General features: G+C 44.0%; 1 long non-coding RNA gene across 1 annotated transcript in view; it reads right to left on the reverse strand.

The window, feature by feature from the left end:
* The window catches only part of LOC310742845, a 164,190-nt gene extending 152,555 nt beyond the window's left edge, over nt 1-11,635 (reverse strand). The window contains exon 1 of the long non-coding RNA XR_014538727.1: nt 11,568-11,635. This is a non-coding gene — a long non-coding RNA (uncharacterized lncRNA). The remainder of the gene's footprint in view (nt 1-11,567) is intronic.
* Between the last annotated feature and the right edge of the window lie 268 nt (nt 11,636-11,903).

Here is an 11,903-nt window from a genome sequence, read left to right on the forward strand (position 1 = left end):
GCGTCGGTGCACGTGCGGGCAGCGATTTGGTGCTTCTGCACATGCGCCGAAACCTGGAAGTAACCCGTTCCGGTACTTCTGGGTTTTGGTGCATCCGTAACCCGAAAACGCGCAACCTGAAGCGTCTGTAACCCAAGGTATGACTGTACATTATTTGCAGTGCACTGATACATGTGGCTGATTTACCTGTGAAATGAGGGTGTGACTACATTTCTGAACCAATATTGAGAAATTTGAAGTTTCATTAATTCAACATCCAGGTTGAAACATAAGAAAAACTCTGCCCACCGTGGAAGAATGGCAGACGCAAGTGATAGACTATATGGAGATGGCAGAAATGACCGGCAGAATCCGAGACCTGGGAGAAGAAATGATGGAAGAGGACTGGAAAAAGTTCAAAGACTATCTACAGAAACATTGTAAACTGTTTGAATGTTAAAATGATGTGGGATGTAAAGGTAACATGGCATTTGGGATATGGTTAAAGGAGGTAGGAAAAAAAGGATTCAAAAAAGAGGGGAAACTAGAGACTTTATAAGTGGGAGCCTATAATTATAAATGAAATTTGAAAGAGGGTTAGAATTTGCTGAATCTGACGGAATAAAGAGGAACACAAAAAAGGGAGATGTGAGGAGGTCAGGAAAGAGGAATACGAAATCTTGGAAGTTAAAAGTGGATTTTTTTCTTTTTTCTTTTTCTGTATTATGTGTGAATTTTTTGTTGGTTTTTTTGTGTTGGTATATGTAGTGTTTGATTTTTATGTTTTGTAAAACTCTAATAAACATTTATTAAAAAAAAAAAAGAAACATAAGAAAAACTCTGCCGGATCTGGCCATAGGTCCATCTACTCTGTCATCCTGTTCCCAGTGGGCAACCAGTTGCCAGCAGGAAGCCTGCAAGCAAACAGGACCAGAGCACAACAGCCCTCTCCCGATGGACTTGAGACGACATGCACAGAATTATGCTGTTCAGTCCCACTGAATTCAAATGGGGTTTATTCCCAGGTACGTGGGTCTAGGATTGCAGCAGCAGCAGCTCAGTGAAACAAACAGGGGAAGAGTGGAAGGCATGCACCTTATCAGGCATGAAACGAGTTGAACTTTGGATATGGTATGGATATCTTGTTTTTCTAGAGACAGCTAGAAAAAGAAAAAGGAAACCCACAGCTTGGGAACTTCTGGTATGTTGTGGGCACTAACAACCACTGGCCCAGCAAACTGCCTCACTGTGTCACAGGGATAAATATGTCAAAATGCATTAACAAATATCAGGCGCTGAACCAAAACACTTAAGCAAAACTGGTGCAAAGATATTGTTGCATCAGTCTAAAAGGAAACTGCATAGACCCCCAAATGGATCATAGTCCTGGGAATCCCAAGGGGAAATTTGACAGGCACTTAGTAATTGTGTTGGTCCCCAATAATGAGGAATGCACTGTTAAAATGGTGAAGCACCCAGTTTTGAGATGCGCTATTGAACACATCAGGCATGATCTAGCCTACTGCAGCAACCAGCAGGGCAGAGGTGGGGAATCTATAGCCCTCCAGACATTGTTGGGACTACAGCTCCCATCATCCCTCACTGCTGGCCATGCTGGCTGGGGCTGATGGGAAATGAAGTTCAGCAACATCTGGAGACCCACAGGTCCAATAGTTCCAAAATATATACAGGACACATTTAAATGGCTTTATTTGAAACAACAACCAGTGTCGTTTTCTGAGATATGTTAAGGGGTTGTACGGCCTCTGGAAAGCATTGTCAGGCTGCATGAAATAGATAGCTTAAGGCAGAGGGCATACAAAGATGACAGTGTGGGAAAGCAGCTTGATTTGTTTGAAAAGACAAAATAAGCCCAGGAATGTATCAAGAAGGTGCTAGGAACAACCAAGGGGAGATGGCTGCTATCTTGATGCCCTGCTTGTGAGCTTCCAAAGACATCACTTATGGAAAGAAAACATTAGGCTGGCCAGACCTTCCTCAGAGCAGTTATTCCGCCCTTATGATTTGTAAGTGGAACAGAAGAGCACTTAACCCATGTGAAATGATGCTGAGAAAATACTGAACAGTGTCATTACAACAGCAGTTTACAGACACTACCAAACAGATGCCATATTACTGAGCTGCTGACAGCTGCCACAAATGTGGGTCAGGAGAAAGCTTTCATCCTTAGAACAATTGGGATGGGGAAACATTAGACGCCTCTGTTTTTGTCTCTGTTTGTTTGTAAGTTGCTTTGAGTTGGCCTGGGCAAGACAAAAGTGACCAACAAATTTAATAAACAACAGACCTTGGGCGTGGGAAGGGATATACAGTGGTACCTCGGGTTACATACGCTTCAGGTTAGACTCCGCTAACCCAGAAATAGTACCTTGGGTTAAGAACTTTGCTTCAGGATGAGAACAGAAATCGTGCTCCAGCGGCACGGCGGCAGCGGGAGGCCCCATTAGCTAAAGCGGTACCTCAGGTTAAGAACAGTTTCAGGTTAAGAACGGACCTCCGGAAGAAATTAAGTTCTTAACCCAAGGTACCGCTGTATAAGTTTCCAGGCTCACAACACAACCTTCTTTATCTACTCAGAAGTTTGAAGTCAGAGCGACACACTCCCAAATAAATGTTTTACGGTGCAATCCTACACACACCTACCCCACTGCTTTTCTTGCTGTTTACTCCCACTTACAGGCTTGCCCTCTCGATGCCTTAATTTATTCCTCTGCTCATTTAAAAGGTGGGGGTTTCTTTCGTTGGCAAACCACCCTCTTTCTCTTCTAGAGGCCCAATGTGACAGCAAATTCGCCTCTCTTCCTCTGCCCTCAGTAGATCGCGGGATCAACTGGTCGAAATCCGGGTGGCCTACTAATGTACAGCAAATCGGTAAGAGTTTCTTGACTCCCACTCTGTTTTACACTGGCAGCGACAGAGAGACCTTCCCAACTAATGAAAGGAAGACAGTTAACCGAAGGGACACTTTCCCCTGAAAGCACCGCGCGTTGAGTTCAAGTTCTGGAACGGAAAACGGGGATCTGTGCCCATTCTAACTATGTACTCTTTTGCGCTCGGCCCTGGTTGGGGGATCTGAGCCAGAGAGAGAAATAGAAAGAGAGATAGATAGAAAGAGAGAGATCCAAAGGGCACCTTCGATCCTGACGCCTGCCCACCCCTCCTCCAAGCCAACCCAGCCTCTGCGCCCCTGGGAAAAGACTCACCAAAAACTGAAACATGGTGTCTGCGCGCAGCCGCCTTTTTCCGCCCCTCCGTTTCCAGTTGGAGAGCCTCGCGCGCAGCACAGAGCATCTTCTCTTCCGGGTGCCCGCCTCCCAAACCAACTCCGGCTTCCCTCACTGGCTGAGCCTTTAGACGGGCCTCTCAGGAGCCCTATCCGGGGCGCTGCTTGCTCTCGGCGGCGCGCACCTTAGGCAGCCTCGCTTCCTCCTTTCTCCGCCCTGGTAGCTCCGGGAGGGGAGGGAAGCGCGCGCAGGCTGATGATTCAGCGGCGAAGGTGGCGCTTGGCTAAGCTCAGTTTGCGGCGCCGACCGAGCAGCTTCCGTTACGTTGCTTGGCCAGGACCTCCATACACGCAATTCCCAGGCTTGCATCCTGGGGAGGAAGTTGCTTGGGAGCTGCTGGCGCAGTGGTTTCACTTCACCCCCTAGAGGCGCACGGCATCGCCTCTGGAGACAGACGGATACCAACAACAACAGTACCACCACCTGCGGGTCACAGGGAGGTCTACAATATAAAAACACAAAAATGCACAACAGTAACAATCATAATGATACGCACACACACACCAGTTTAAAAATCCATAGATGGTTTAGTTAGCCAAAGGGCTGGGAGAAGAGGAATGTTTTTGCCTGCTGCCTAATGAAGACGGTGCCAGGTGAGCCTCCCTGGGGAGAGGATTCCACAAGCAGGGAGCCAGCCTTCATCAGTTTGGTGGTTCATTTTCAGAGCTTTTCCCAACTCTTACAACTGCCTTTTTGAAGCGAGGTGACCAGAACTGCAGCCATGCAATCCTATGCATATCTGTTGTTGTTTAGCCGTGTCCGACTCTTTGTGACCCCATGGACCAGAGCACGCCAGGCTCTCCTGTCTTCCACTGCCTCCAGCATTTTGGTCAAACTCATGTTGGTAGCTTTGAGAACACTGTCCAACCATCTCGTCCTCTGTCGTCCCCTTCACCTTGTGCCCTCCATCTTTCCCAACATCAGGGTCTTTTCCAGGGAGTCTTCTCTTCTCATGAGGTGGCCAAAGTATTGGAGCCTCAGCTTCAGAATCTATCCTATACAGTGCTACCTCGGGTTACATACACTTCAGGTTACATACGCTTCAGGTTACAGACTCCGCTAACCCAGAAATAGTACCTCAGGTTAAGAACTTTGCTTCAGGATGAGAACAGAAATTGTGCTCCAGCGGCACAGCAGGAGGCCCCATTAGCTAAAGTGGTGCTTCAGGTTAAGAACAGTTTCAGGTTAAGAACGGCCTCCGGAACGAATTAAGTACTTTACCCGAGGTACCACTGTCGTTATATGTTTGTGTGTTTCTGTTAAAAATGTGCTTTACTGTCCCAATCAAGGAACTTGTTAAAAATAAAAGTTTTTTGTAATTGTAGAATGACAAACAATGCCATTTTGCTGAGGACAGAATAAAGTGTGTATGTGTGTCTGTGTGTCTGTGTGTGTGTGTGTGTGTGTGTGTGTGTGTTTCGTTTCACCACTACATTCCACAAATCTCCCATTTTTGAATGGAAGTAGCCTTGCTACTTCAACAAAGTTGAATGAGTCAATGGAGGGCTCAGAGGAAGTTGTTTGTTATTATAGCTGATAAACGGGATTCATGTATCAAAATGGTCATGTTTTGTCTTAGCTGTTAGAAATGCATTCAAGTTTGTTGAATAATGAAATTTTACAAAACAAACACAAGATGGCACCAGAGACCCACATTAGTGGATTTTTCTCAGTGGAGATACTTTATTCATTTAATGACCACAGAAACGGAGTCATAATCTCCAATCTACAGGGGGCAAATTTGAACATTCTCCCATCCAGCTATATACCTGTGACTCTCAAGGAATTTTTGGACTCCAACTGCCATCAACCCCTTTCATTTCATGCTTATATTTCCTTCAGTAATTGATATAAGCAAACTTTGTAAATAAACCTAGCACAATGACATTTTGGGCAATGGAAGCTAGATGGCAATGTTTCCCTTTGCAAATAGTTTAATCATTCCTCCACAATAATTAGGAACATGTTCAGCTTTTTCAAGTTCTGGGGTTTTTTGTTTGTTTTGCAATTCACATACATGGATGGTAAAGTGTAATAACAGCTGAAATATGTTGTGCTTTCCTTCCCAAAGCCACACCAGACTTTCTGTTTATTCTGGAACAGGAGACTTTGTTCTGCCGTCTTCCTTGAACCTAGCAGATCAATAACTCTGGTATTCAGCGACACATCACTGAAGTGACTTAGCAAATGTGCAGATCCCTCTGGGGAAATTTCACTGGTCTTATGCAAAGTGATTTGGTATTCTTCCAAATTCCTCGGGTGGTATTCATCTGAGGAAGACCCCCCCACACACACACACTTTCTACTTTGATTTTGGTTGGTATTTGATTGGCAATGTTCACCTTACACCCATGAAATTATTTATCCAGGTTGGCCTTTGACTGCGGAGAAGGACGAAAGGCTCAGTGGTAGAGCACATGCTTTGAATACAGAAGGTCTCAGCATCTCCGGGTAAGGATGGGAGAGAACCCACTCTGAAACATTGGAGACCCACTGCCAGTCAGTGTGTGTAATATTTAGCTAGATGAACCAAAGATGATCTTACGTTCCTGTTTAAATCAGTCCTTATTTAAGAGGAAGGGCTGTAACTTAGGAGCAGAGCCTCTGCTTTGCATGCCAAAAGTCCCAGGCTCAATCCCTGATGTCTCCAGGTGCAAGATCACCTTACACGTACCCACTTGACCATTTAGATCAGGCATAGGCAAACTCGGCCCTCCAGATGTTTTGGGACTACAACTCCCATCATCCCTAGCTAACAGGACCAGTGGTCAAGGATGATGGGAATTGTAGTCCCCAAACATCTGGAGGGCCGAGTTTGCCTATGCCTGATTAAGATCAACAGAATTGGCACTACAGGTGCCACATAATTCTCATTCCACATTTGTAAGAACCTGATCATTGGGCAGCCCCTGCACTTTGGAACTCCCTGCCTATTGAGATTAAGCAGGCTCCTTCAACATACTCTTTTCAGTGCCTGCTAAAAACATTCCCGTTTAGACAAGCCTACCCAGAGGCTTAGAAAGTTGAGGTGATTTTAATCTGTTTTAGTATTCTAACTTTTGTATGTTTTGCAGTAGGGTTGAAAAATCCGTCTCGATTTTATTGCCTTGTCTTTTTGTAAACCACTTTGAGATTTGTTTTTGCAATTCAGTGGCTTATAAAGTTAATGAAATAAAATAAAGAAAAATGAACCAATACGCCTCTGCTAGACAGTGTAGCATTACTGAGGTAGGTGGGCAGATTCCTTTTTCCAGCAGCAAATCATTATGGGCATAGGGTGGTACACTTCTACAATTTGTTTAATTGCTCCAGCATCAAGATCCAGTATCAGGCATTTCAAAGATGCTGCAGCTTGACCCAACATAATAAATGGACTGGTCCCCCCTGTTCTGCTCCATCTCCGTGACATAACTAGATCCAGAGTCCACGTTTCTTCTGGCTGTGCAAAGCAAATAACTGATCTCGGAAGTACCATATTCTCGGTTTGGTATTGCCACGGGCAGTTTTCTATTTTGTTTTGCTCATCTGACTTTTTCTTTCTTTCTGCCACCAGCTTAACTGTGCATTTCCCCCCCTCATGCATATTAAAACTGTGCTTTGTGTCAGGGGATGGGGGGGAGCAGTTGAGAATGCAATTATGCACACAATTGGATCAGCAAGGAAGAGTGTGTGCGCTCATGGTTGCCAAAAATTAAATTTAGTTTGCTGTCTCCCTCCATGAGCTGAAAAATACAATAAAAACAAACTATTTCCTGCCTTTTCATGCAACCCAAAATCTGCCTGAGGTAGCTACCTCACTCTGCATAACAGCAGGGCTGGGCCTGCGAAGGAGTCCCTGGAAAGGACTTCCTTGCATGAGATGTGTGGTCTTCCTAAGCTATCATGTTTTATCCTATATGCTTGATTATTCTTTGTTTCTACATCCTGGTTTGGTCCTATGAAAAAGACTCCTACATTGCAGAGTTTGGACTAGACGAGCCTCGTGGTCCCTCCAATTCTACAATTCTATGACTCTATGATTCTACAGGCTTCTACACAGAGTGGTTTCTGAACATTTTGGAAGTCGAATGGACTTCCAGAACCAATTCCATTCAACTTCCGAGGTACCACTGTACTTCTTAGGAAGCAGGAAGAAGTGCTTTAAGATCTCCCAGCCATGGCACCACACTGGATTTCTGTTTATTCCTTTTTACAATGACAATCAGTGCTTTGCTTTTGGACCTTCCTACACCAGCACTGGCCTAGAAAGTAAAAATGCTTCTGTGTGTGTGTGTGTGTGTGTGTGTGTGTGTGTGTGTGTGGCAGAGGGGAGTTTGTTTATTCATTTATAACCTGCTTAACATTCAAGCAAAGTCTCTAAGCAGTATACAAATCTCAATATAGAATAACAGCAATGTGAAACCATTACTAACCATATCATTTTGACGAAACAAAATACAAATTTAGCAACCACATTTCATGGTCAGAGAAAGCCTGGGCAAATAAATAGGTGTAAAACCAATCATAGAAGGAGCATCTCCTATGGCAGAAGGAAGAGCTGTCCTATGTTTGAGTGCGCTCCCCTCCACTGTGTGTGCAGGTGCTGAATGTTGGGTGAACATTCAATGTGTCCCTCAAAGCCCTGCAGTAAGCCTTCCATTTTTGTTGCTTGCCTTGGACTGGGGAAAAATGGAGTTCAGCTACATTTGGCTCAGATGGTTCATGAATTGTGGATATCTGATGCAGAAGAACCATAGGAACACAGGAAACTGTCTTATGCAGAGTTGGACAATTGGTCCATCTAGCTCATTCTTGTCAACACTGACTGGCAGTGATTCTTTGGGATTTCAAGGAAGAGTTCTGCCTGGAGATGCTGGGGATTGAACCTGGGAACTCCTCCTCCATGTGATGTAGAAGCTCTCACTCGGCTGCAGCCCCTCCCCAGCAAAAGGGGGATACATTTTTATTTTTTTTTACAATTCAGAGCTATGTTGTTGTTGTTTTGAATCTTTTTATTAGGAATTTCAACATAACAATTTATCAAAAACATATCATCCTCATTCCCCCCCCCCGTTTTTCCCTCCCTCCTTTCAAAAAAGAAAACCCCCCCCACCCCCCCAGACTTTCCTCAGCTCCTTTCTCTGGTTTTTCAGCACATTTTAATTTCTGCTTATTATAAAATTGTAAAGATCCTTAATTTATCTATCTATATATTAACAATAAGAAGTTTGTGGATATTCATTCAAAACCTGCTCAGGAGTCCAGTTCATTTTGCTGTTTCTTTAAGTACTTTGTAAAAGGTTCCCATTCTTCTTTAAACAACTCAGAGCTATGTTGGACCCCACAGAGCCAGTAATCAGATGCAGAGAATTCAGTCAAGTATTGCATAAGAGGAGCACAGATACTGTCAAGTTACTGCAAGAACCAACTGACTGTGACTCAGCCAACTTCACCAAAGCTTTGCTGCCTTCCTAGAAGATCTGAAAAGTCTGGAACCTCTATAGTTGCTTCAAAGGCAAGTCTGGATTGTTGGAGATGCTCTCCAAGTTGCAAAACTGCTTGGAAAGTAGTTACATAATCCAAGTGGCTGAAATTTGTTAACTGGAGTCGCATGGGACCATGGGCAGTGTGTGGTTTTTTGACAGTAGCCATGCAACCTCAAATTGAACATGAAGATTTATTAGTGATGCAGCAGAAACTAGGCACAATCATCAGCAAGCTGGGAACTGAGATCTGCGTATCAACGGAATGAAAGCAAGTGGCCTTCAATTGTGATTTTATTTTATTTCATTTTATTTTGGCAGCACAGCATCCATAAGAGCTTCGCATTCGCTCTCTGCCTGGTGCGAAGTCACTGCAGGTTTCCAAATGCACTCAACACAACCCAACAGCTTTGTGCAATTCAGGGTTCAGCTTATAATGAGCCTTATTGTATTGTGCAGCGTGAGTTACATTTCCAAAGTCCTTGCCCCTGAGTAATTTTCTCATCACACTGTGAAACCCTGTGTTCTCGCTATCATTCTGTTTCTATTAACCAAAATATGTTATCGTCTAAGCACTTAGCAGTTGGATTCATCAGGACGTATGTATATAAAACTTTTGATTGACCAAGCAAGTGCGCTGATTAATCTGGTGCACACACACACACACACACACACATTCACAGAACTACAGATGACAAGCATGATCTTAGAAGAGGTGCGTGTGCCCTTCTCTCTCAAACAGGAGGAAAAGCTCTTTTGTGACATCTTAACTGACTGACGAGGGACGCGGGTGGTGCTGTGGGTTAAACCACAGAGCCTAGGACTTGCCGATCAGAAGGTCAGCGGTTTGAATCCCCATGACAGGGTGAGCTCCCGTTGCTCAGTCCCTGCTCCTGCCCACCTAGCAGTTCGAAGGCACGTTAAAATGCAAATAGATAAATAGGTACCGCTCCGGCGGGAAGGTAAACGGCGTTTCCGTGCGCTGCTCTGCTTCGCCAGAAGCAGCTTAGTCATGCTGGCCACATGACCCGGAAGGTGCACACCGGCTCCCTCGGCCAATAAAGCGAGATGAGCGCCACAACCCCAGAGTCGGTCACGACTGGACCTAATGGACCTTTAACTGACTGAATGTTCACGAGCATCGTTACCTGAACAGTCATAGTCTGCATTGCATGCATAGTGTGTTCACTTCCCAACGTCTCCAGATAGGGCGAAGAGGGTGAGTCCTCTACCTGAAATCCTGGAGATTTGCTGCCATGCCATATGGGCAATACTAAACTAGACAGACCAGCAGCCGGACGCGGTATAAGGCATCTTCAGCAGCATGGTTTGCTTAACTTCCAACCATATTGATCAGCTATAACAAAAAATATTAAATTGTCAGGGAAAAAATCACTTATTGGTGGTCCCTGGCTTTTACCAGGGACTGAGCCTTTAGTGTGGCAGGTCCTACCCTGTGGAACTCCTTGCCAATAGAGGTCCATCCATGCCCATTTTCAGATGCCACCTAAAAACTATCATTCAGACAGACCTTTGGAACCTGAGATTCTTTGCCAACTAGCTCTTATTGAGATGTCTGACACTTTCATTGCAAGGTGGTGGTTTGAGTCTTGCGATAGCTTACAGGAAGGTGCAGTTTATAAATATCTAAATGAAACAATAACAGCATATATCCCAGGTTTCAACATTTTGTTTCTGGGAACAATTCAGAGTTGTTGGTGTGCACTTTTCAAAGCCCTGATTGGCGTAGATTCCGGGTGCTTTTCTCCCAAATTATGCTGCCTGCTTGCAAAGATCTGTTGGAAAGCCTTTCTTTGTATTTGTAATCACGGAAGCACAAGTGAGCAGAAGAGGAGGAGGAAGAGGCCATCTCAGTGGCTGCTCTCAGATCGCAGAACACCTTGACCCAAGAAATGCAGCTGACTTAACTGTCTTCTGAGAATTGTTGAAGAAATTCTTGTTTTATGAAGGAGACAGTGGGTCGTAGCAGTATGTTAGGCCTACTCAGAGTAGAGCACTTGAAATGAATGGATGTACCTAACTTATGTCTGCTAATTTCAACAGGTCGACTCTGGGTTGCATCCTACTAAATTCTACTCGGTGTGATTTATTATTTAATTTTAGTAGCTCGCCTTGTCTCTCTTACTGGCTGTTTCTTTTTATTATTTTATTTATTAAGTTATATATGGCCTGCCAACCCATCACAATAGTTCTCAGGGTGACAAATCTCTCTGCACAGGTCGGACAGGCAATACTTAATTGCTGCAAAGCAAATAGGAAATAAACCCAAATAAAAGGGGGAAAAACCCCTTCCTAATGAAGCACAGTTAACACTTTCACGTGTGGAATAACAATGGGTTTCTGAATGACCTTGTGTAAGAGCACTTGGCATCCACTCTTATGACATAAATCTTAAATAATAAGCTTTTTCTCTTTGACAAAAACGCACCTGCTCTCCCAAGGTTGCTTGGGCACAGGGCAGATAGGAAGAAGCAATTAGTCCATTCCATGTATTTATACACAATAGACAACACAGTAGTTGCTAGTTAGAGTTTGGTATAATTATTTTGTTAAGAATAATAATTTTAGAAGTACAGATTTTAGCTTCAAAGCCTATTTTCCAAAATGATATGTATTTTCAAAGATGATGGTACAGTCGTACCTTGGAAGTCAAATGGAAACCGTTCCGGAAGTCTGTTTGACTTCTAAAATGTTTGAAAACCAAAGTGCGGCTTCTGATTGGCTGGAGGAAGCTCCTGAGCCCAATCGGAAGCCGCGGAAGCCCCGTCGGATGTTCAGCTTCCAAAAACAGTTCACAAACCGGAACAGTCACTTCCGGGTTTGCGGCATTCGGGAGCCAAAACAATCGAGAACTAAGCTGTTCAAAAACCAAGGTATGACTGTACTTGATTTATTTCAATATATCTTGAAGAATTTATATGTTACATGTCTGTCTTCAGCTAGCTCCTACCTGCCTGGCTCTTCAGAATATGTTTTTTAAAAAAACAAGAACAACAATGCTATAATCCTATGCCTTTTTATAGCTGCAGGTGAGTTAGCAGAGGATTTCAACCTGCAGTCCTATACCCATTTAACCTGGAAGTTACCTTCATTGAATATATTAGGAATTCTTTCTGAGTAGAGATGTATAGAATTG

The sequence above is a fragment of the Podarcis filfolensis genome (genome assembly GCF_964270895.1).
Source record: "Podarcis filfolensis genome assembly, chromosome: 10".
NCBI classification, from domain to species: domain Eukaryota; kingdom Metazoa; phylum Chordata; class Lepidosauria; order Squamata; family Lacertidae; genus Podarcis; species Podarcis filfolensis.